Consider the following 27,005-nt stretch of genomic DNA (forward strand, 5'->3'; position numbering starts at 1 on the left):
TGTGCTGAAAATCTTAAAAAAATAAATATATATTTACATACAGTTCATACGGTCTGGAACGGATTAATTGTATTTACATGCAATCCTATGGGGGAAATTACTTTGGTTCCACTGTATTACTGTCATACAAAATTACAGGCATTTTACGGAAATACAAACCAGTATTCCTGAGAGAGAAAATGAAAGGCACACAATCCAGTGACGCATATTACAGCCACATACGAGGTCCCTTGCCATTTAATATTGACTGTTCCTACTAATGTTTATGCACTACTGTTCTAGCGGCCGTTATTGTAACGGGCTTAATGTCTAGTTGGTTAATCCATCCATCCATTTTCTAACCCGCTGAATCCGAATACAGGGTCACGGGGGTCTGCTGGAGCCAATCCCAGCCAACACAGGGCACAAGGCGGGAACCAATCCTGGGCAGGGTGCCAACCCACCGCAGCTAGTTGGTTAATATTAACACGGATATCATTTTCCCGTTTCTGCTTTTGATGGGCTGGCATATCTTACATATCATGAAAAGGTAGGCAGGCAGCTTATTTTCAACATTTGTTAAGTGGATTAAAACTACTGTGAACAAAAATGATTTAAAGTAGACACACAAAAAATAAAACGATGCCACCATCGAGGTTGGTATGACTGAGTGTTTTTAATGATTGTGCACGTTTAACAGTAATAACAAAAACATCAGGACCTCTCGTGACAAATTCAGACAATGCTGGCATTGCTGCTGCTCCAAACTAGTCCAGCTGGGGTGAGTCTACCCGTAGCCTTGGCCAGGAGGAGGGGTCATCAGCTGGTACCTAACTTCAAGTGTTTCAATGAACCTCTCCAGCTCACTGCCCATCTCCTCCTGACTTCCAGCTCATCTCCTCAGTCAAACAGGGAGGCTCTCTCTGGAACTCTGGGCTGTTCTTCTTCAGTCCTATCCTGGTTAGAAGACTCCTGACCGACCACGTAGGAGATTCCTGACAACAACAACATTTATTTCTATAGCACATTTTCATACAAATGATGTAGCTCTGCCCTGTGGTGGGCTGGTGCCCTGCCCGGGTTTGTTTCCTGCCTTGTGCCCTGTGTTGGTTGGGATGGGCTCCAGCAGACGCCTGTGACCCTGTAGTTAGGATATAACGGGTTGGATGATGACTGACTGACTGTTAATTAGTGCTCCCTATTTTTAATTCTTATTTATTTTGTCTTTTTTTCTCTTTCTTCATCATGTAAAGCACTTTGAGCTCCATCATCCATCCATCCATTATCCAACTCGCTATATCCTAACTACAGGGTCACAGGGGTCTGCTGGAGCCAATCCCAGCCAACACAGGGCGCAAGGCAGGAACAAACCCTGGGCAGAGCACCAGCCCACCGTAGGGCACACACTAGGGACCACCTAACCTGCATGTCTTTGGACTGTGGGAGGAAACCCACGCAGACACGGGGAGAACATACAAAGTCCACGCAGGGAGGACCCGGGAAGCGAACCCTTAAGGGTCTCCTTACTGCGAGGCAGCAGCGCTACTACTGCGCCACTGTGCCACCCACTAATTAACATAAGTAATTAATTAATTAATTAATTAACATTGACAACCCACCTGTGGAGGGGAGGTATGTGACGTGTGGTCCGGGGGACAATAAATGATCACACCCGGTGTCCGTGCAGGATCTAAGTGAGTGTGAGGGACTGTCTGACACAGGCGGGCGGATCAATCAGGGGGCTCCTCACACCTGAACAGTTTTAAAAAGACCTGGCATGGGTCCTGGGGAGAGAAAGGAGAGAAGGAGAAAGGTTTCAGAAGAGAATTGGCTTCAGGGGTTAAAAATAACGAGCCTGAAGAGCACTCTCAGGCAGGACGATCCGGCCACCTAGGGAGGAAAGGCAGCACGATCAGGGGCTCTACAGAGGAGCGTAGCTTTTGGAGGTCCAGGGGCTGGTTCACCCCGCCGATCATTTGTGTGGAGTGGGTCAAGTATGGCCGATCACCTCCCCAGGTATGACTGCATGTGCGTGAAGGATGATGGGAGGAGCTGTTTGGAGGCAGCCAAGATGGGGGTCAGGTGATGAAGACTGCGGCTGCTCAGTCTCCGACGGCTGCACAAGTTATGGGTGAGCTGGGGACACAATACAACACAATTTATTTTTGTAGAGCCCAAAGTCACACAAGGAGCCCCCCAGCTTTGACTCTCTACGAAGACAAGAAAAAACTCCCCAAAAAATGGAAGAAACCTCAGGAAAGGCAATTCAAAGAGAGACCCCTTTCCAGGTAGACTGGGCGTGCAGTGGGTGTCAAAAAAAAGGGGGGTCAACACAACACAATACACAGAAGAGAACACAAGTAATCCTCAATACAATATAAGAGTACAATAGGAATATCGCAAGTACGGAGCAGAATTCAACAGTAGATGACATCACATTAGAGGATTTGGATTTGTTCAGAAATGTTATTATTACTGCATTTCAATAATACGGGGAGATTGTAATGGACGGGTCCCCGAGTTATGATGTGTTACTCACGTAATAATGAAGCCAAGTCAAGTGAAGTCAAGTTGGGGAGCCTGCACTGGTACAGCGCGTTCCCTCACCCACTACATGATGAAACAACTCGGGATCCCGATTTGCAACCCCCCAGGCAGACCAGATGGTCCAGTCCCACCATCCAGAAATGACCTTCTATCTGCCACAGCCAGGTGTTACGTGGGCGACCCCTTGGCCTGGTCCTGCCACTCGGGTCCCCAACAATGAGGATCTTATGAGCCAGATCACCCTCTGAGAAACGCGCCACAGAATAATGAAGCGATACAATATAATAGTACAATAGGAATATTACACGTACAGAGCAGAAATCAACAGTAGATGACATCACATAAGAGGATTCTGATTTGTTCAGAGCTGCGGTGGGTTGGCACCCTGCCCAGGATTGGTTCCTGCCTTGTGCCCTGTGTTGGCTGGGATTGGCTCCAGCGGACCCCCGTGACCCTATTCGGATTCAGCGGGTTAGAAAATGGATGGATGGATGGATTTGTTCAGAGAGTCCTGGAGACTTCAGCCATCAAGCCGCCTCCCCCTATTGGCCGTTCCACAGCTGAGTCAGCACTGGGCCAGCCAATCCGATGAAAGGACCCCTCTACCCGATGATTCCTGCGAACTAAACGGTACCAAAAAGCACATTAAGGATCCAATGCCTGCGTGTTTTAAACTCTGCATTTAATGGATTTATTTGTTTTAACTTTTTCCTTCATTTGATTGGATTGTCTATTGTGGTTTATGCGCTGCACGTTGAACACGCTTCTGGACTTGGTTTTTATTAAAAGTACTTTTGCACTTTCTCACCATCCCCTTGCATCCTCATCTGCCACGCTCATCCCGTTCATGACTGTTGGGTTCAAATGAAGAGGGAGCAAGGAGCCGACCTGCATCGTCACACCGCCTCCACTGGAGATTATTTGGTTTTCCATCCTTTGTTCTTTGCATTTGTTTGTTAGCCGTTGGTTTCTGTTGGTCTTCCGTTCTGCTGCTCCCTAACATCCGTCTTCTCAAGGTTTGGTCAGCGCTGTCGTGATTATGTCCTTCCCTTCTGTTGACCAGATAACCACGTCTGTTCTCATGGTAGTGGACAGTATGACCTCAGGGAACTGGAGATTCCTTCCCTGGTGAGCACTCAACTCCCACTCTTTGAAGAAGGGTGGGTGGGTTTAGGGTGGGTTTGGGCTCAGGACTTTCCTTCTTCCTTAACAAAGGTAATTCTGCAGAACGAGTTTGCTTTGGTTTAACGTTTCTTCCACTTCTCCGGTTGTAAGATAAATCAGACAGGTCAGCCATCAAGGAGTTGGAGTAGCAGCCAGAAACCTAACTTTATAAATTACTGGAAAGCTGAAGTCATGAAATTGCACAAGAGGGCCCAATAAATGGCTTGCTGCCATGCGAAGACAGGATGCTGCAGAGGTGTACGCTGTGACTTCCTCAGATGTCGGTCCTCAAAGGAAGCCCATCTCTGGTGGCTTTGGGATCTTTATGGTGCCAACCCAAATAGGGTGGTCTTTGTGGACACGAGTTGAGACTTGGTCACTCGTTCTCTGGCTGGTGAGCCTCTGAACTGTTGGTGATGTTAACGGCAGCACCCCCTTTCTGCTGGGATGTGGAATTGCCTGGCTCTTCTGAACTCTGAAGATGTCTCCTGAGCATACTTGCTTTACACCGCATACATTGTTATAAAAACGGAAACGCAGGTGAAGGGCCGGGGTACCGACTGGTGGTCCCCATATATTGTTGTACACGGAAGAGACAAAGAAGGTTGCATAAATACATCTTAACAGATTTGGAAACTCGGACCAGACTGGGGAGAGAGGGTGGTGGTGCTGGGTATGAAGTTCATGAGGCAGAAGCGGCGGGGTCAAATGCCCAAACCTGGAAGTGATGTCATGTGTCATCTGCCTGTGGTCCTTCAGATCTGCAGTAGGAATGAGAGGAGAGACATTAGGGGGCAGCACCTCCTAGAATTCAGCTCGACAAGCCCTGAAGTCATCTCCCAGGCAGGCACGTGTGTTAACATATACAGTACCACGACTCCAACTGGAACATCTGCATTGATCTAAAAGTGCTGGCACTGCTACCAAGAATGTGGATCAGATATACCCGGTACTGTGAGTAGGACAGCCATGCTAAAAAGTCTCAGTGCATTAAAATGAACTGGACCCTCCATAAGCACAGACAACTGTGGAACATAAAGCACTAGTCATCGGTCCTGAGTCCACTGATGGTGGGAGCCCATATGGAGCCACAGGCTTTGGGTCCCCCTGATGACCGGAGCGGGCACCCTTTAACTTACCTGAATGGCACCCCCAGAGTCTGGCTGGCAGTCAGTACTATGAGACATTGAGGAGCAGGGAGATGAGGGATCCCGCTTGGTGTTTGGGGCGTGCTCATCTCTACTTACCAAAATGGAGCCCCACGGATGGGCAGCCACCAAGGTGGCCTAAATACTGATTGATACCAACTCTGTGACCAGCCTGCACTGTAGCTATGCCTAATCATGCCATAGCCTCATGTGTACCTCCTCAAAAACGTAACTAGGTGTTGTGTTGGCATGAACCCTGCTCAGACCCCTGTGACTCTGATTGGCCAGTCTGGCAACTTCATATTTCCTCAAACGCGTTTCTGTTCATCTTCTGGTTTAGAAGTTGCCATATGTCTGGACAAATGACTGGCTATGAGCCGGTCACGCAGAGGAAGGGATCCTGTGTGGTCCCAGTGCCAAGGACTTCACACCACTTGCTGTTACTGGACACCCAATGAAGACCTTTGAGAGGCTGGTCCTCAAACATCTGTGACCCCCTGGTTTCACAACAGTTCGGACCGCTGCAGTTTGCCTATCGGGCACATACAGATTTGGAGGATGCTCTGATCTTCATGCTCCACAGAGTCTACTGCCACTGGGACAAAGCCGGCACCAGTGTCAGGGTCGTGTTTCCAGCACCTTCAGCACCATTCTAAGGCTCTGAATCTTGATGCCCCCACAATCTCCTGGCTCTTGGGCCACCTGACCGATAGACAGCAGTTTGTGAGGCTGAGGGACTGCGTGAAAGAAATGGTGGTGCGTAATACTGGAGCACCTCGAGTGGGGGGGAACCGTCCTGTCACCTTCCTGTTCACCGTCTACACAACAAACTCCCAGTACAGTAGGAGGAGGAGCAGTTGTTGTTGCTGCTGTATTTTACACTATTATCAGTATTACTAATATTAGTAGTAGTGCTACTATTATTAGTATTATTAGTATTAATTGTTTTAGTACTAGTAGTAGTAATAGTTGTATTTTATATTATTATCTTTATTATTATGACTATTATTATCAGTTATTGTAATAGTAGAAGTTGTTGTTATTGTAGTGTTTTAATCATCTATCCATCTTGTATCAAACCCACTGAATCCAAACACAGGGTCATGGGGGTCTGCTGGAGCCAATCCCAGCCAGCACAGGGCACAAGGCAGGAACCAATCCAGGGCAGGGCACCAACCCACCGTAGGTAGTGTTTTATATGATCTTTATTATTAATATTAGTAAAAGTCATCATAGTAGTAGTATTTTAATTTTGATACTAATCATACTACTACTAATAATAATCATAAGAATAATACGCGGCACGGTGGCACAGTGGGTAGCGCTGCTGCCTCGTAGTTAGGAGACCTGAGTTTGCTTCCCAGGTCCTCCCTGCGTGGAGTTTTCATGTTCTCCCCATGTTTGCGTGGCTTTCCTCCCTAGTGTGTGTGTGTGCCCTGCGGTGGGCTGGCACCCTGCCTGGGGTTTGTTTCCTGCTTTGCACCCTGGGTTGGCTGGGATTGGCTCCAGCAGACCCCCGTGACCCTCTAGTTAGGATATAGCGGGTTAGATAATGGATGGATGGATAATAATAATAATACGAAGAAGACGAAGAAGATTATTATTAGTAGTAGCAGTGGTAGTTGTAGTAGTTGTTATACTATTTTTTATTATAATTATTATTAATATTTTATATAGTGGTCATAGTAGTAGTATTTATGATGATGATGATAAAAATAATAGTTATTATTATTATTATTTGCAGTAGTAGTAGTTGTTGCTGTATTTTACATTATTATCATATTATTAATATTAGTGGTGGCACAGTGGGTAGCATCGCAGTTAGGAGACTCAGGTTCACTTCCCAGGTCCTCCCTGTGTGGAGTCTGCATGTTCTCCCCGTGTCTGCACTCCGGTTTCCTCCCACAGTCCAAAGACATGCAGGTCAGGTGCATTGGCGATCCTAAATTGTCCCTAGTGTGGGTTGGATAATGGATGGATGGATTAGTAGTAGTGGTAGCATTTCTTCTTCTTCTTCTTATTTTTATTATTATTAGTTGTAGTAGTAGCTTGTTTTTGTTGTATTATTTTATATTATCTTTATTATTAATACTTGTGTTATTAGTAGTAGTCATAGCAGTAGTAATTATTATTATTATTATCCATCGATCCATTATCCAATCTGCTCTATCATAACTACAGGGTCACAGGCGTCTGCTGGAGCCAATCCCAGCCAACCCAGGGTGCAAGGCAGGAAACAAACCCCAGGCAGGGCGCCAGCCAACCGCAAGGCACATACACACACAAGGAACAATTTAGAATGGCCAATCCACCTAACATGCATGTCTTTGGACTGTGGGAGGAAACCCACGCAGACACAGAAAGAACATGCAGGAAGCGAACTCTGGTCTCCTAACTGAGAGGCAGCAGCACTACCCACTGCGCCACTGTGCTGCCCATTATTATTATTATTAGTAGTAGTAGTAGTAGTAGTAGTAGTAGTAGTAGTAGTAGTAGTGGTGGTGGTGGTGGTGGTATTAAAATTGTTTTGTTTGTTGTTGTTGTTGTTGTTTATTCACATGCCACAAGTGATACTGTTGGTTGTATCAAAATACAAAGAATAGCAGCACATTGATACCCTGGACTATTTAATAATAATAATAATAATAATGATGATGATGTTGCTGCTTCTAATTTGTCTATCATTTATAGAGTGAAAGAAATCCAATTTCTACATCACTGCCTTGAAATACCTGCACTGCAGTCCAAATCTCGTGCTTGCCCTCCAGTTGCCAGTTGCTGCTCATCAGGACACACTTATGAGCAGCTCGGCTGTCACCAGCATCATCTCAGTCCCTGCACAGAAGCTGTCCTGCGATGGCCTCACAGGTGATTTTGCCTTCAGAGGATGTTGACGTGTGCTGCCGTGATATTCACCAGACATGCTGAAGAAACCCCGAAACATTCACTTTCAAGTTGAAATTTAAAAAAAATAAAAAGTACTGGTATTAAGTTACAGATAAGTTGGTGATGTGGGCTTCCTTCTTTCTTTATTCTGTATTTATTGTTCAAATTAATGCTTTTATAAGATATACTAATGAAGTGCATTCAGGTTGAGGCAGGGTGGGCATGGAGGGATTCCCACAAAGATACCAACGAGGGTTGCAGTTTGAATTAAACTGCATATAAACAGTATATACGCAGGCTGACTTTTAGAGGACGGTGTGCTACGTCAAAGTGCGAGAGTCCATTGGGTTAATGCGGCATGTGAAGTATGTGAAGTTTGACAAACTTGACCCTGACGTGCCACACTTTGATATCAGGGGTTTCAATGGGGTGGCGCAGTGGCATGTGACGATGTGGGTTCTGGCTCCACACTCCCTTTGATGTTGGAAGCACTTGAACCCAACACCGTCGATAATGTTGCCGAATGAGCTAGTCAATGGAGGCAAATTACTGAGCAAGGGGAAGGTAGAAAGTGCAAAAGTGCTTTTATTTAAAACAGTCAACAAAAACAGTGTTCATAAATAGTGCAGTTCTTCAAATTCATTAAATAATCCATAAAAAGAACGTGGAGTAAAACCAATAAATAGAAAAAACAATCCTTAAAAACGAGAGGTTAAAATCTTTTTAGGAAGCAGTCGTAAAACCATCAACAAATACGGTGCTCTTCTGTTAGCGTCTCACCTGCTTATCCCGTATGGGCCAAGCAGCAGGCAAGACGCTCTCTACAGCTGCCCTCCTCAAACACACGCAAGACTGGAGACCTCCCGTTTCCTGGCTTCGGTTTGGCTCTCATCCCAGCCTCGAGACTTGGACTCCTTGGTCTCCAGGACGCTCACACCAAGGACTGCCACTCCAAGCCTCCCGACTTCCGCTGCCTTTCTGCGGCTCGTCGCTTTCACCTTGGTCACTCCCGCTACCTGCTCGCCAGCGGAGCGACATCAACACAAACACGTGGGTGTCGGCCTAACACCCAGCTTCCATGCAGCTGTCCACGAGCGCTCATTCGCTCGCACGTCCGCCCGCTCTTCGCGGCTCTCTCCCTCTCACCGACCTGCTTCCTCTCCTGCTCCCGGTAACCTCCGTCCTCTCCTTTCCTTTCTCCGATCGTTTCTTTCTCTCTCCCTAAAACCGACTCGCGCTTCTTTTAAAAACGTGAGGGGCCATCACAGCTGCAGCATTAGCCACGGGAGCAATCACGAATGTGGGCAGTTCCTCACCTGTGCACACGGTGAGAAACGCCCACATCGACGCCCCGCCCCGCTAACAACGCCCCCTCACGGAAGCCGCTCGGGTGCGATGATTATTTATTTAAAATCAATGGCCTTTTCTCCACGAGCTGTGGACCCATAACACCACATGGCAGCGCTGCCACCTTGCTATAAGGAGACCAGGGTTCACATCGTGGGTCATCTCTTGTGCTCCAGTTTCCTCTCACGGCCTGACATTGTGTGTGTCTGTGTCTTTACTCTGTGATGAACTGGCACCCTGTCCTGGGATTGTTCCTCCAGGCACCCGTTGCTTGCTGGGATAGACCCCAGCTTGCCCCATCACCCAGCTCAGGATAAAGGGAGGGATGATGCTTAAAAGACCTTTACATGCTGTGAAAAGAAGTACTTTGGAATCACTCTTAAAAACCTGAGGGTCACAGGGAGCTGGGGTCTGTCCACGGTGTCCAATTCTAAATCACCAGTCCAAACCCCAGCATGTCTTTGGACTGTGGAAGGAAATCAGAGCACCGGGAAAAAAACAGACACAGACACGGGCAGAACATCCAAACTCCACACAGGGGGGACTCCAGAGGAGAAGCCTGGTATCCTTCTGCATATTAACAGGGCTGCCCCTACTATTTACTGCCAATCAGTTGTGTTCATTTTATGTTGACCTGAAACTTTTGCTTTTATTGTGGATTCTTCCTGCCTTGCCTCAGATGCTGCCTCGGATGGGCTCCACATTCTCCACGACTCTTCTCCGAATGCCTGGGTTTTTTAAAATGGGTGGATGGAGGGCTGTAGACACTTTATAAAACTTATGTTTGGGTAGCCATCAACTGTCACTTTAACTTCAGTCCCATTCCAGGAAGTCCCCTCTACTGCTCCTCACGCAGGGCTGTTCTCGATCGAGTTGTTGATTAACAGCCTCGGAGCTCCGCCACGTTTTTCTTTCGCGGCTGCAGTTGGTTTCACTTTCACCGGATAACGCGACTCTCCATAAAGTCCTTCTCGTGACGTCTATGGCGGAGGGTCCCGTTTCAATTTCAAAGAGTAACAACCGCAGCTAAAGAAAGCAGCCCCACTGTGCCCACGAGATGCCCACCGTCCTCGCGAAAGAGAAAGGAGACGGCGCCTGTAAGCACCTGGACGGGTCCGCCGCGGCCGCCGCGATGAGAAAGGAGGGCGCCCCGATGACCGGGGAGAAGGCGACGAGCGCCGAGGAGGCGAGAAGGGCCGCACTGGACATCGTGGAGGATGCGCTGAAGAAGAACTTCTACGGCTTCCCGATCAGGTTCGTGCACACCTGCTCGGAGCTCGTGGACCCCTACAAGTTCTGCGCCATACCCACGGAGCAGTTCCTACGAGACCTGCTGAAAACCTTGCGGGAGATCCGATTCGAGGAGAACGACTCGCCGAGGTTCCGAAACACCTTCGCTTACGTGAACCCCGACGACGAGACCCGCACGGTATATCTGTGCAAGCAGTTCTGGGGGGCACCCGACGACCTCCGCAAAGACTCCAAGCCGGGCACGCTCATCCACGAGGTGTCCCATTTCTTGGGTACAAAAGACATCAGCTACAAGAACGTGTACGTCGAGGTGCACGAGAGCTACGGGCTGCTGATGGGGAAGCGCGGTGCCATCGAGGAAAAGGGCGAAGTGTACACGGCGCAGGAAGTGGCGAGAGTCAATGCCAACAGCCTGGAATACGAATTCGAGACGATCATCAACCACCAAGGCCGCTACGAGAACGGGAGCTACACGTGCTGCGGAGAGCTCAGCAGGAATTCGGTGTGCAGACATCGGGAGACGGGGCACTACCATCTGCACGAGAGATTCGCAAAAGCAGCGCCCTGACTGCCCTGGCATTGACCGATGCGGTTTACTCGCACCGCCTATTTGTGGTTAGCGGAAGTGGCATCTGGTCTCATTATGACATAACGAGCGGGCGAATTGTAGGCAGGCAGCGCGGACTGGTGGCTGGCACATGACATGTAAGGTGCGCTGCGCTGACGGGCGATTCGCCAAAGATTCGTTCTTTTAAAATGGGTTTACGGGGGTTGTGGTCGATTCAGTAGAACTTAGGGTTGAGCTAAAGCGCATGCGTGGTGTCGTCCGCCTTTAGTCTAAAGCGCATGTGCGAGTGCCGCTGTATGTGAATTTCCTCTTGGGATTATCTATCTATCTATTATATAGTGCCTTTCATATCTATCTATCTATTATATAGTGCCTTTCACATATCTATCTATCTATCTATTTATCTGTCTATCAATCTATCTATCTATTATATAGTGCCTTATCTATATATCTATCTATCTATTATATAGTGCCTTTCACATATCTATCTGTCACCTGTCTGATTCGCGGCTCTCCTTCACTTCTCTTCTGATTCTTTGTAGTTACAACTAAATCATTAGCAGAAAACGTAAACTCTGCTATTGACAATTCCTTCTCATTCAACATACAAGTACAATACAGTAACAACACATTTATATTAGAACGTATTGCTTTTTACAATTCATTATTTGTAGGTGTTTAAAACAGTATACATCAGCATCATTTTAAACAAATTTATGTTCCTTTGTGCATTTAACAATTTTTTTTATACAACCATCCATCCATCCATTATCCAACCCGCCTAACTACAGGGTCACGGGGGTCTGCTGGAGCCAATCCCAGCCAACACAGGGCGCAAGGCAGGAAAGAAACCCCGGGCAGGGCGCCAGCCCACCGCTGGGCATGCATACAACCAAACAATACAAAAAAAATCTAATTTCAATCAACCATTTTGCTTTGAACTTCATTTTAGTGCACACTTTTTAGGGCTCATTAATTGTATCACACATATATCTTTAACCTGGAAATTGTACAGCACCCCTGCAACAATTTTTGACTCCCCCTTGGGTATTAATAAAGTATATCAAAAAGAAAAAAATCACCGATCCTTTCCAAGTTCAAATTGAACCATAACCTGAGAACAAGTCCCGTTCATCTGATTCACAAACGACTCACACAATTCTTATTCATTTGATTTGTGATTTGAATTGCTAAATCATTACCCGAGAATAACTCACACAATTCTTGTGTATTGATTTTGTGAACTACCCGTACAACTCTCCTTCATTTGATTGGCGAACACCTCACACGATTCTTGTTCATTTTTTTCTCGAATGACTCTCACGTTTCTCCTTCATTTGGTTTGCAAACATCTGACAGAATTCACATTTATTTGATTTGTGAAATGAATCACTAAATCATTACCCGAGAACAACTCGGGCAGTTTAGGCCAGTTTAGGACTTCCAGTAAAGCCAAGTTCTGTTTACTTGGTACAAGGCAGCAGACAATCCTGGACAGAGAAGCCTATATATATATATATATATATATATATATATATATATATATATATATATATATATATATATATATATATATATATATATATATATATATATATATATATATATATATATATATATATATATAAATAAAGCACACACAGTCATGGCTGAAATTATTGGCACCCCTGGAATTTTCCCAGAAAATGCACAATTTCTCCCAGAAAATTGTTGCAATTCCAAATGTTTTGGTATACACACGTTTATGTGCATTGGAACAACACAAAAAAATAGAGACATAAAGCCAAATCTGACATCATTTCACACAAAACTCAAAAACCAGGCTGGACAAAATTACTGGCACCCTCAACTTAATATTTGGTCGCACGCCCTTTGGAAAAAATAACTCAAATCAAGCGCTTCCTATAACCATCACCAAGCTTGTTACGCATCTCAACTGAATTTCCGACCCCTCTTCTTTTGCAAACTGCTCAAGGTCTCTCAGATTTGAAGGGCGCCTTCTCCATAAGTGTTCAATCGGATTTAGATGCGGACTCATTGCTGGCTACTTCAGAACTCTCCAGCTCTTTGTCTTTCACCATTTCTGGGTGCTTTTCGAGGTGTGTTTGGGGTCATTGTGCTGCTGGAACACCCAGGACCTCTGACGCAGAACCTGCTTTCTGACACTGGGCCCTACATTGCGCCCCAATATCTTTAGGTGGTCTTCAGATTTCATGATGCTTTGCACACAGTCATGGCCTTCAGTGCCAGAGGCAGCAAAACATCCCCAACACATCTTCGACCCTCCACCATGTTGGACTGTAGGTACTGCGTTGTTCTTTTCTTTGTAGGCCTCATTCCGTTTTCTGTAAACAGTAGAATGATGAGCTTTACCAAAACGCTCTACCTTGGTCTCATCTGTCCACAAGATGTTCACCCAGAAGGATTTTGGCTTCCTCAAGTCCATTTTGGCAAACTCCAGTCTGGCTTTTTTATGTTTCTGTGTCAGCAGTGGGGTCCTCCTGGCTCTTCTGCCATAACGTTTCATTTCGTTCAGATGTCGACAGATAGTTCGAGCTGACACTGTGGCACCCTGAGTCTGCAGAGCAGCTTGAATACGTTTTGAGGTTGATTGGGGTTGTTTATCCACCATTCGGACTCTCCTTCATTGCAGTCTTTTATCGATTTTTCTCTTCCGTCCACGTCCAGGGAGATTAGCCATGTGTTGTGATCTTCTTGATTATGTTGTGCGCAGCGGACAAAGGAACATGAAGATCTCTGGAGATGGACTTGGAGCCTTGAGAGTGTTGATATTTTTCCACAATGTTTGTTCTCAAGTCCTCAGACAATCCTCTGCTCTTCTTTCTGTTCTCCATATTTAGTGCGGCCCACTCAGACACACAACACAAAGGCTGAGTCAACTTGTCTCCATTTTAACTGGCTTCAGGTGTGATTGCTATTTTGCCAGCACCAGTTTCTTGCCACAGGTGAGTTCAAACGAGCCTCATGTGCTTGAAATAAAACGCTTTACTCACAATTTGGAAAAGGTGCCAATCATTTTGTCCGGCCCATTTTTGGAGTTCTGTGTGACATGATGTCAGATTTGGATTTTTTTTCTGTTTTTTTGTGTTGTTCCAATGCACATAAAGGAAATAAACGTGTGGATACCAAAACATTTGGAATTGCAACAATTTTCTGAGAGAAACGGTGCATTTTCTGGGAAAATTCCAGGGGTGCCAATAATTTCGGCCATGACTGCATATTATATATATATATATATATATATATATATATATAGTGGAGCCGACCCGGACACAGGCAGGCGGACATGTTGTTTTTCAAACCACCACACATTTATTTACAATTATTTACAAATATAATGGTCACTAAGACCCAGTCAATTGTGCACAAAAACACCCCAATACTCAGTCCTGGACACAAATGCCTTCTCCTCGTGCCTCGTCCTTCTTCCACCCGACTCCAGCCTCGAATGAAGGGAGACGGCCCCTTTTATACATGAGCTCCAGGTGCTTCCGACACTCCCCCGTTGGCCACGCCCCAGCGTGGCGGAAGTGCCGGCTGTTCTCCCGGCAGCTCTCCGGGTAACATCCTTATTCTTCCCCCCAGCACTTCCTGGTGTGGCGGAAGTGCTGAGGTAACAGGTCCCCACGGCATTGGGGCGCCTCCTGGCGGTGACCATGGGCCCCTACAGGGTGGGTCATCCATGCCCTCAACCCGTGGCCCCCAGAGCAACCGGGAAGGCGGCCCCCACGTGATCCAGGGTGGGCCTTGACCCTCTTCTGGTCCCTCACGGCGTCCCGGCCGGGTCGTTGCCCCTGGCATCCCTGACAATATATATATATACATATAAAAGGGTTATATATACATTAATGAGTAGGGGACACCACTGAGCCCCAAGACTCAGACCCAATAATGTCCAACGCAGTCACATTCCAATGATGAATTTTTACTTCACCAGGCACTTTTCCAAAGAAGCTCAGCCAATAACCATACAAATAATGAACCTTTTTTCTTTCCTTCCACCTCCAGTTAAGTGTCCCCTGCTGCCACCTGACTCTTGACTTCTCTAGGTAAGGCAGCAGGCACCTTTTATGCTGGACCCGGAATGGCTTCCAGTGACCCTGCACGACTTGTGGGAAACACTTTCAGTTTGTATGGGAACCAGGACAGTCCTCCCATGACAGCGCCTTCTTGTGGCGCCCAAGGATCCTGATAGGGTTGCACTTTCAGACTCCAGTTCCCATGAAGCCCTGTGGGTGTCTAAGCTGGGACGTCTCCAACTCACCACTGCCACCTAACGTAAGGTGTGGTGGAACTGCTCCTGGGATGCCCATCTGTCCTCCGTGGCACTTATATGTATATATATATATATGCTGAGAGCGGCATGGTGGCACAGTGGGTAGCGCTGCTGCCTGACAGTTAGGAGACCCCGTGTCTGCGTGCGTTTCCTCCCACAGTCCAAAGACATGCAGGTTTGGTGCATTGGCAATCCTAAATTGTGCTTGGTGCGTGTGTACCCTGCAGTGGGCTGGCGCCCTGCCTGGGATTTGTTTCCTGCCTTGCGCCCTGTGTTGGCTAGGATTGGCTCCAGCAGACCCCCGTGACCCTGTAGTTAGGATATAGCGGGTTAGACAATGGATGGATGGATGGATATATATATATACGTGGGTGTGTTAGTATACGTATGTGTGTAGATAGATACACCCTATAGTAGAAAAAAATAATAACCATAGTAACAATATTATTACTAAAATAATAAATGACTAATGTTAATACTATGATTATCATTGTCATCATCATTATTATTATTACATTAAAGCCCTTTTCTTCTAAAGCTCTTTAGCGCACTGCTAATCATGGACAAGTGCAAAATAAAAGGAAGGCCGGTGGGCAGCAGGCTCTCACATCGGGTGCTCTTTGTTCAGCTGCCCCGTGTTCTTTGCCATTTCTTCAGTTCACTGCCCGCTGTGCCAATGGCAGAGTTTTAGGGAGCTGCTCATGGCAGTCATGGGCCTTTCCATCCTGGAGGTTCGTCAGTTTTCTTGTTTGTTGAGACTTTTAGTCTTTCGTTAACACAAATAACAAAAGGAGCCACCAGTGGAAACAGCAAATATGACGTCCTCGTCACCTGATGGCGCTTCACTATGACAGGATTTCATTTTTTTTCTTATAACTATCCAATTCACATTATGGCTGTTTCTGCCGTGGTTAAACACTGGGGACCTAATTAAGTACTGTGCCTTTCTAACGTTTGACTTCATTATTTTATATCACTATAAGTAGAGAGTTTTGAATGTAAATCGCTCCTTTAACTGTGAGAGCCATTCACAAGCAGAAAAGTCTGCAAAGTAAAACTTTACAAGGATCACCAAGAAGGAGACTGGCACATTCTGAGATCCATCAGCTCTCTCCCAAAAGCATTAGGCCGAGTGTCCTGAGGAGCGCAGGTCATATAGCGCCCTTCATCATGGACACCATCGCACACAGCTGTAACATACTGGGCACAACTGGAAAGAACTGCAGCACTGGGAGGTGACCTGTCACTCTGAGGAGTCACACAGCCGGGCATCATGGGCTCTGAACTGGCATCTGCTCAGCCGCTCTGCCACACTTTTTACTTCTAATAAAGACCACTGTGATGTTTTTATGTTTTTTTTTTTTTTAAACATTATTTCTGTTTTTATGTGCTTTGTTAGCCATTTTAAATTTACTGGTGAAACTTGTAGAACTCCCTTTATATTTTTGCATTTCTTTTACGGTATTTTCTTTTGATTCCTATGTAGCTTTCTACTATGGAGGAATATTTCGGACAAAATGAAATAAATAAATGCGTAAATAAATAAAAGTACTGTCAAATGTGAGCATAAATAAATAAATATGTCATGAAATGAGAGCCTAAATAAATAAATGTGTCACGAAATATGTCTTTCGTTGCTTATTTATTTATTTCATTTTGTCCGTAACATTCCTGCAAACCGTCATGAAATACGACTTGAAGTAAAACTGTCACTTTCACTCGTCAAAGTTGAGAGGGCGGGCTCTAACACGCCCTCTAGTTACTGATTGGTGAATCGATAGCACAAGAATGAATTAGAAAAATGCTTACTACTGCCGATGAAATGGATTCTGCCGAAGATATTACGTATTTCAGAGAGAGAATTGAAGATTTATCGGAAGAAATTACAATGTTGGCGGCCCTTTTAGACTCCGATATAGATGAAACTATTTTTGAAATTATCGAAGAACAAGTGGAACGGACTCGACTACACTCCAGTTCAGGTGATGCAGTTCCCTGCTCTGGACGTCCATCCTTTGCCATTCCAGCTGAGTCAACAGAACACCTTCTGTTATGCGGTTTAAAAGTACGACAGATTGCAGATCTATATGGTGTATCAGAGAAGACGATCACAAGGCGAGTGAGCCAGTTTGATATACGGTGAGCTGCAACGGCTCTATTAGTTTAGGTACCTTGACATGGAATACCCAGAGCAGCTCCAACTAATATTTTGAACTGAACAACTTTACCACTGATCAGAGCTGTACAGTTGTTTGAAAAAGTAGCTGCGAATATGCACCTGACTTTATACTCGTAAAACAAGAGTCAGATACTCAGATCTAAAAGTATGGCGTTATTTCAGTGCCACTATTCTGAGCACACGTAAAAAAATATTGAGCGCACGTAAAAAAAGATTGCAAGTGTTGCATTTTGAAGAGAAATTTATTTTGAGCGTACAAAAGCTGAATTTGAGTGAACAAAATTCATTGCTGCGTGCAAAAAATGTATTTCAGTGTTTGCGCTTATCCATATACACACACACAATAGCACCCCCTCTCGCTCAGTTTTTTCATTTGCGCTTGTGCTCACAACATTCTCTGCTGCGAGCGCTCAACTCTCTGTACACCGTTATAAGTGTGCCACAAAACCAACCAATCACAGACTTGGTTTCAAAAATTCTGATTGGCTCTTACGGTCTCCAATCAGCTCACTAGCTGGCATGGTTGTATAATGCAACTACATTATACTACACCAACGATAGTCTTAACAAATAATATATTTTAAAATAAAATAATTAAAGATATTATCCGCAAATTGGGGTTTAATTGAGTTTAGCTGGATTTAGCTACATTTCGGACTGTTTCCGGAATGCAGCAGCTAGCGAGCTGATTGGAGACCGTAAGAGCCAATCAGAATTTTTGAAACCAAGTCTGTGATTGGTTGGTTTTGTGGCACACTTATAACGGTGTACAGAGAGTTGAGCGTCGCAGCAGAGAATGTTGTGAGCTAGCAACACATTGCAGCAAGCGCAAATGAAAAAACTGAGCGAGAGGGGGTGCTATTGTGTGTGTGTATATGGATAAGCGCAAACACTGAAATACATTTTTTGCACGCAGCAATGAATTTTGTTCACTCAAATTCAGCTTTTGTACGCTCAAAATAAATTTCTCCTCAAAATGCAACACTTGCACTTGCAATCTTTTTTTACGTGCGCTCAGAATAGTGGCACTGAAATAACGCCATATAAAAGGGCCGCCAACATTGTCATTTCTTCCGATAAATCTTCAATTCTCTCTCTGAAATACGTAATATCTTCGGCAGAATCCATTTCATCGGCAGTAGTAAGCATTTTTCTAATTAATTCGTGTGCTATCGATTCACCAATCAGTAACTAGAGGGTGTTAGAGCCGCCTCTCAACTTTGACGAGTGAAAGTGACAGTTTTATTTCAAGTCGTATTTCATGACGGTTTGCAGGAATGTTACGGACAAAATGAAATAAATAAATAAGCAACGAAAAACATATTTCGTGACACATTTATTTATTTATGCTCTCATTTCATGACACATTTATTTATTTATGCTCACATTTCACAGTACTTTTATTTATTTACTCATTTATTTATTTATTTCATTTTGTCCGAAATATTCCTCCATATTCTACAACGTGGTTAGTGAATGTGAAGGAAAGTCCTCATCCACACACTCCAATAATGTCATCATTTTAATTAGTTTAAATGTACTTTCTTAATGTTTTTAACTTTCGCTTCCCGGGTACTCCCTGCGTGGAGTTTGCATGTTCTCCCCGTGTCTGCGTGGGTTTCCTCCGGGTGCTCCGGTTTCCTCCCACAATCCAAAGACATGCAGGTTAGGTGGATTGGCGATTCTAAACTGGCCCTAGTGTGTGCTTGGTGTGTGGGTGTGTTTGTGTGTGTCATGCGGTGGGTTGGCACCCTGTCCAGGATTGGTTCCTGCCTTGTGCCCTGTGTTGGCTGGGATTGGCTCCAGCAGACCCCCGTGACCCTATTCGGATTCAGCGGGTTAGAAAATGGATGGATGGATGGAAAATAACCAACTTATAACTAGAATATATTTAAGGCCACGTGATTATTCAAAACTATTCATACAATCCACACTCTATAATAATTTAATTTACTTTAAAGTGCATTACACTGTGTGGGTGTGTGTGTGTGACTTTAAATGAGTTTAATGCACGGTGACAACATAAAAAAATGTGAAAACGTGAGTGTGTGTGTGTGTGTATACAGAGCCCCCCAATGTTTGGCACAAAGACCCCTTTCTCCTTGTTTTCCCCCTCCGCCTCACAGTTTAAAAGTACAAATCAAATAATTCAGACATCGGGATTCAAGTGCACACTGCAGACGTTCACTTAAGGGGATCTGCAGACATTTCAGTCTCACCAACGCTGTTTCTACAGGGGGGCACCATAATGTTCGGACACAGCAATGGCAGGTCTGTGAAAGTCGTCGTCACATTTAATTCTTTGTCGCTTATCCCTCACATGCAGTGACTGTTTCTTGTCTGCGATTCACAGACATCACCAGGGGCTGAGGGTCTTCTCTGGTGATGCTCTGCTAAGCCTCTCATACGGCCATCTTCAGCTCCTGCTTGTTTTGGGGGGCTTGACCCCTCACATTTTCTCTTCAGCGTATGGAAGGCCTGCTCGATTTGATTTCAATCGGGTGACTCGCTTGACCATTCCAGAATTTTCCCTTCTTTTAGCTTTGATAAACTCCTGTGTGTCCTCAGCAGTGTGTTTGGCTCCTCATCTTGTTGTAGGATGAAGTGTCGTCCACTGAGTTTGGGGGCCTTTAATGGATCTTGAGCAGATCAGATGTTTCTACACACCTCAGCATTCATTGTGCTGTCAGCAGTTTCATCATCAATGAAGAGGAGTGTGCCAGGACCTGTGCCAGCCATGCATGCCCAAGCCATAACACCCCCAATGTCGCCACGTTTAACAGATGAGGTGGTCTGCTTTGGATCTCGGGCAGTTCCTTGTCATCTCCACACTTTGCTCTTACCATCACTCTGATGGGATTCTTCTTCATCTCGTTTGTCCACAAGACCTTTACCCAGAATTCTACAGGCTCTTTGAAGTCCTTTGTCACAAACTGTCATCTGGCCATCCTGTTTTTGTGGTCTCCATCTTGCAGTGAGTCCTCCTCTGTGTTTCTGTTCATGAAGTCTTCTGCTGATAGTTGTCTCTGACACACACACATCGGCCCCCTGAAGACTGTGTCTGGTCTGTCAGACAGGCGTTGGGGGCTTTTTCTTGACCAGAGTGAGGATTCTATTGTCCACAGCAGTGGGGGTCCTTCTTGGCCTAGCAGCCCCTTTCTGATTCCTAAGCCCACTAGTGTGTTTTCTTCTTCATGATACTCCAGACAGTTGATTTTGGTCATCCTAAGGTGTCACTGATGGCTATGACGGTTGTATTCTTCTTTTTCAACCTCATGATGGCTTCTTTGACTTTCATTGGCACAGCTCTGGTCCTCATGTTGAACAATGGCAACTGCAGACACCAAAGGGTAGAAGGAGGTCGAGGGGTCTTATGAAGCCATGAAACCCACCTGAGGAATCATAAACACCTGAGACACCAACTGTGACAAACAGCAGGCCTTCTATATGTTGAAGACAAAACTGAAGGGGACAAGCACCCCGAAACAAGCAGGAGCTGAAGATGGCTGCAAGAGAGGCTTGGCAGGGCATCACCAGAGACGACCTTCAGCACCCGATGACAGACAGTGGGATGGATGGATGGATAGATGGATAGATGGATAGATAGATAGATAGATGGATGTGAAAGGCACTATATAATAGATAGATAGATAGATAGATAGATAGATAGATAGATAGATAGATAGATAGATAGATATTTTTTTATTTTTAAAAAACAACCTTTATTGATATAATTGTTAAAAAACAGTATATAACACCACCCAACAGACAAAAAAACACAAATACAGAAAAAATAAAAATAATCTTATTCAATATAACAAATGAAGAAAACATTTCCAAACCAATCTGTCCTACCACTCTCTAATTAAGTATATGTGTGGAGATATTATACCATCAAGTGTAACTCGTCTTCTTCACATTCACAGAGCACACTATTTACACACCATATATCCCTAAACCTTTCCAAATTCTTTGTACATTTATAAAAATTAAAATCCACTAAGATTCTACTTTTACATAACAGTTTGAAGACCCCAATGGTATCCTGAAGCCCAGCCCCACTGATCTTATTTTTGCGGGTTCTCCATATTGTTAGTTTTGCTTGCCCTATGATGAAGTTCACCAGGTTCACGTTATTTGCTGTTCGTTTTGTTGCCTTCCACCCAAATAAGAAGCCCACCTCGTTATAAACAAAACCCAATCTAACGGTCAGATTTCTGATGACAGTAAAAAGAGGCTGAAGCCTCTTACAAAACATAAAACAATGAAACACGGTTTCTCTTTCACCACAAAAAGGACAAGTATCAGTAACCCCAGGACTAATTATTGCTAAAAAGGAGTTCACCGCTAAAATGCCATGCAACAGCCTCCACTGCAGATCTCCCACCCGATGAGCCAATGGTGGCCTGTACAGCGACCTCCAGGCCGGCTTTGCTCCCTCTAGAACAGTGAGTTTCTCTCTCCACGGTGTATCAGGATGCGTCTTCAGCTGAGTTTGATGGTTGACAGTCACACACATTCTGTAGAGTTGTTTTCCAGTCACACACTGCAATGGTAAGTCCAGCAGGTTGCTTATGGACAGTGAGCCATTAGTTTTACTGTCAGTCCACTCACATGCCGGGGACACCACAAGTGCAGGAAAATCACAGTCACTGGAAGGGCAAATCTTTGTAACAAACAGATCTTCTATTTGTGTACAATAGTTCTTGATCAATGATGTTCTCAGTCTATTCAAGAATTTTCCTAATAATCGCAGAGAGTGCACTCCTGTCTCCTCTGCTATTGTTGTTGTGTCCTTCCAACCAAATCTGTCCCAATCAATTAAGTGACGAAGTTTAGTAATATGGCACTGTACAAAATTATGAACAAAATGTTGTAATTCCAAAGAGCAGCTGACATGATGGTTAAACAGCAGCGGTTCCTCCAGTACCCAAAACAAGGAAGTCCTTTCAAAATCCCTTGTGACCCTCAGTAGAGACCAAGCACTTAATAAACTTTTATAAAAGGCTGGTAACTGTGAGGTGTTGATCTTGTCCACTTCACACAGCACTATGTTCTTCCCCAGTCTCATCTGTCCAACCTGGTCAAGAAAGAACCGAGCTAAAAAAGTCCATGGGTGCTGCTCCTGTGAATATAACAGTTTTTGTATTGTCTGTAGACGGAAAGCAGCCACTCGACTCCCAACATCCATAAGTCCTTGACCGCCTTCCTCCAGTGGTAAGTACAGCACACTCCGTCTCAGCCAGTGCATACCGTCCCAAAAGAAGTTCACAATAGCCTCCTGTACCTGCTTGATCAGCTGTGATGGGGGCTCCAAACAGATGCACTTGTGCCACAGGCTGGAGGTCACCAAGTTATTAACAACCAGCATCCTGCCCCTATAGGACATCTGGGGAGGATCCAGCCATTTTGCCAGTCGATCTTGAACCTTTTGTAGTAATCCCTCCCAGTTCTTACTTACAAAGTGTCCATTGCCAAGGTAGACTCCCAGGTACAATAATCCTCCAGTGCTCCACTGCAGACGCCCCTCAAGCTGGGGTGGACTTATCCCGGCCCAGTCTCCCACTAGCAGAGCACTGCTTTTGGCCCAGTTTATTTTTGCCGATGACATTTTTCATAACTCTTTGACAAGCTGTCAGCTTATCCACATCCTCCTGATTCTTGATGAGAACCACAATGTCATCCGCATAAGCCGTAACTTTAAATGGCTCCACTGTATATTCTGGGATTGACAATCCACTCAGCACTCTTCGCAACTCCTTTAAAAATGGCTCCAATGCCAGTGCGTACAGCATTCCAGAAAGAGAGCAGCCCTGACGAACTCCTCTTTGAACTGTGAAAGGCGCACAAGCCACCATTGACTTTCACTACACTAGAAATGTCACTATAGAGTAACTGAATATTTTAACAAATTTCTCCCCAAAACCAAAAGCCCTCATCACACCCCATAAGTAGGAATGACTGACCCGATCAAATGCTTTCTCTTGATCTAAGGAGAGTAAGCCAACTTTAAAATTAAGAAGCTCTGAGGAAGCCAAAATATCCCGAATTAAAAAAATATTATTAAAAATGGTTCTGTCAGGGACACAGTAGCTCTGATCTGGATGCACCACTTTAGTCAGGACAGACCTGAGTCTGTTGGCCAGCGCACAGCAGTGACACAGGCCGCCAGTTTCGAATTTCACTCAAATCTCCCTTCTTAGGAAGGAGGGTTATCACTGCTCTCCGACAGCTCTGGGGTAAGACACCCGTCCTGATGCTCTCTGTGAACACTTCTAGGAAGTCTGGACCAATGAGATCCCAAAATTCTTTATAAAATTCAACTGGGATCCCATCAATACCCGGAACCTTGCCCACATTAAGCCCCCTCAAAGCATCAGAAAGTTCTGATAAAGTTATAGCTGCTTCCAGGTTTGTGACATCTCCTTTAGGAAGCTGAGGAAGATTCTGTAACAACTGATGGCAGTCCTTGTCATCTTGAGCCGTCTCTGCAGCATACAAAGTCTTATAGAAGTCCCTCACAATCTCCCTGATCTCCACTGGCTGCTGTTTCTCTGTCCCATCTGCTGCCCGCAAACAATATAAAACTTTACTTTGCGAGTTCTTTCTTTCAAGATTAAAAAAATACTTCGTTGGTGCATCCATTTCATTTAGGCTCTGAAATCGTGATCTCACCAGAGCCCCTTTAACTCTGGTGTCCAACAGCTGGGCCAGACCCTCTTTTTATCTTTGAGGCTCTCTGTAAGCTGTGTGGTTGGGCCCAAATCGAGAAGCCTCTGGATTTCTGTGACCTCAGCTTCTAATTCAGCCATCTCAGATTTTAAACATTTAGTGACATTTCTAGTGTATTGCTGACACAACCCTCGAATCTGCACCTTCCCTAAATCCCACCATTGTTGCCGGCTGATGAACTCCCTTTTTTTAAGTTTCCATGTGTTCCAAAAAAACCTGAATATTTCTTTGAAATTCTGAAGTACCAATAAGCACTTTGAGGTGTGTAGGCTGTAAGCAGCACACTGCAGGTTAGTAAACTGTGATCTGACAGCCCAGTGGGTGTGATGGAGCTCGATTTGAACAGACCAAGGTGATGTTTGAATGTGTAAAACGGTCCAGTCTGGCCAGTGACACCTCCCCACCACTTACTCTCCCCCACGTGTATTGCCTGCTCTCCCCATTCTTCCTCCTCCATACATCCACCATCTCCATTCCCCTCAGTATCCTCAGCAGTTCTTGGGCAGAGCGAGGATGAGGCTCAATCCCGTTATTTCTATCTAATGGTGAGTTGATGGTACAGTTAAAATCGCCTCCCAACACCACGAGTTCTTCCGAACTGCACTGCTCTAAAAGATCTTCAACTTTCTTAAAAAACTGTACTCTCTCATTGCCATCATTCGGAGTGTAGACATTTATGAAGTTAAAAACCTTCCCCTGGATCTGTGCCTTTACTCTCAATAATCTCCCCTCCAGTATGTTATCCACCCCACAGATGTCCGCATTGATATTATTTGTCAACAGCACAGCCACCCCGGCACTGACATTGGACCCATTACTATAAAATATCCCACCACTCCAGTCCCGGCTCCACTCCCACTGGTTTTCCTTATCAATGTGAGTTTCTTGTAAGAAGGTTACATCCAGATTTTTCTGTTTTAAAACTCAAAAGAGCCCATCTCTTGCCAGTATTTCTACCCCCATTGATATTTATGCTCCCAATCTTTATACTGGCCATAATCACAGATGATATAAAAAAACAATTCACGAGAAGACCCCAGTTCAGAAGGGGGTTAATCTTAATATTCCTATTCATTTTGACTATTTATTTTGGACTTTCTCTTCAGTTTACTTAGTATGTTCTTTAATCTCACCAGCTCTTGTGAGGTGAACATTGCGGACGAAGACGGACATTTTCTTAAACTGCGGACTGAAGAGACAAACAGATCAATGTCAGGAAAGAATTCGGACTCATCGACTCCTTTTCGCCCAGCGGTCTCTAATAGAAAGTTTTTTATACTCTGGGCACTGTAACCCCCCCTGTCTTTTAGGTCTTGTGCTTCAGACACCGTGGATGAATCAGAAATACTGCCTTCCTCTTCCTCACTTTCACTAGCTACCGCGGCGTCTTCCTCCGTCACAGCTGCTAAAACTGCAAAGCTGCTCTCAGTGACGGAAAGGCGGCCGCACTGCTCTCGGTCAGCAACAGGCGATTCCGCCGCGACGTTGCTGCTCTTTTTCAGAGAACCTCCTTCTACTGTATTATAATGGCGCTTTTGAGCCGGTCGTTTAAAACCGTCATTGTTTTCAGGATCTTTAATTTCTTCCATTTCAATCGATCCCCAAACACTGTCATCCACAACAGCAGGTAGTTCTACTGTGACTCCACTGCTCCCCCCTCACTGTTCACAGTCTCATCAACACTCGCGCCCTTGTCCCCCAGCGCACTAACAGAAGCCCCCTCACTGGCTGATCTTACCGGCACTGAGGACACCCCCTGCGCTGCACTTTCTAGGGCTGATGAGGGTCCAGCCTGCTGTACACCTTGTTCATCTTCTCCCCCTTTATGTGCCACCTTTTGATTCCCCTTTTCGGGGCACTGTTTAATTAAATGCCCCACACTGCCACACGCTAAACATTTCATCTCGGCAGAAGTAACAAAAATAACGTAATCATGACCGTCAAGCCTAAACCGCATAGTAATATTAAGATCCACATCCATCTGGTTAAGCACCATATACACCTGCCTTCGAAAAGACAATACGTGTTTTATTGCAGGAGCTTTGCACCCAAGGGGAATATATCGGATCTTTGATACGAGGCGACCGTGACGCTCCAATTCTCTTTCTAGTACGTCATTTCTTAAAAATGGCGGTACATTCGACAAAATAACTTTACGGGCCGGAGCCGCCAGCGGATACACCTGTACAAAAACACCATCGACTACGACTCCTTTTTCGACAAGTGTCGATACCAAATCAACAGAACTTAAAAATAATACTAATGATCCATTCATACGAGACGCTGATTTAATGTTTGCACATCCTATAACTTCTCCCACAGCCAATTCTCCACTCTCTAGAGGAATAAAATCCTCCGACACAAGTTTAACGCCATGCCGGCGAGTCAACATTTCCAAACCTGCAGCCATAGTGGCTGCCGTGGCCTAAAGCCACACAATAAGTACTTTTAAAACTTTTCCACCAATACTTAGAAAGAAAAGTAAGAAAATTAGAAAAGAAAAGAATATTGATTTAAAGTTTAAACAAAACAACACATACCTCAGGATCCGCTCCCACACACCACAACCGCCATCCGCGCCAACACAAACTCCCAACAAGCACTGCGACAGCGAAACAGGAAGGAAGCAGAGAGATAGAGAGATAGATAGATAGATAGAATGATAGATAGATAGATGTGAAAGGCACTATATGATAGATAGATAGATAGATAGATAGATAGATAGATAGATAGATAGATGTGAAAGGCACTATATAATAGATAGATAGATAGATAGATAGATAGATAGATAGATAGATAGATAGATAGATGTGAAAGGCACTATATAATAGATAGATAGATAGATAGATAGATAGATAGATAGATAGATAGATAGATAGATAGTGAAAGGCACTATATAATAGATAG

At 44.9% G+C, this 27,005-nt stretch overlaps 1 long non-coding RNA gene across 1 annotated transcript; it reads right to left on the reverse strand.

The window, feature by feature from the left end:
• Positions 1-644: 644 nt before the first annotated feature.
• On the reverse strand, positions 645-26,707 carry LOC120523046. The gene is made up of 3 exons (XR_005632554.1): positions 26,639-26,707; positions 1,599-1,763; positions 645-974 (listed from the first exon to the last, which is right to left on the reverse strand). It is a non-coding gene; the product is annotated as an uncharacterized LOC120523046 (long non-coding RNA).
• Between the last annotated feature and the right edge of the window lie 298 nt (positions 26,708-27,005).

The sequence above is a fragment of the Polypterus senegalus genome, chromosome 1 (assembly GCF_016835505.1).
Source record: "Polypterus senegalus isolate Bchr_013 chromosome 1, ASM1683550v1, whole genome shotgun sequence".
Taxonomy (NCBI): domain Eukaryota; kingdom Metazoa; phylum Chordata; class Cladistia; order Polypteriformes; family Polypteridae; genus Polypterus; species Polypterus senegalus.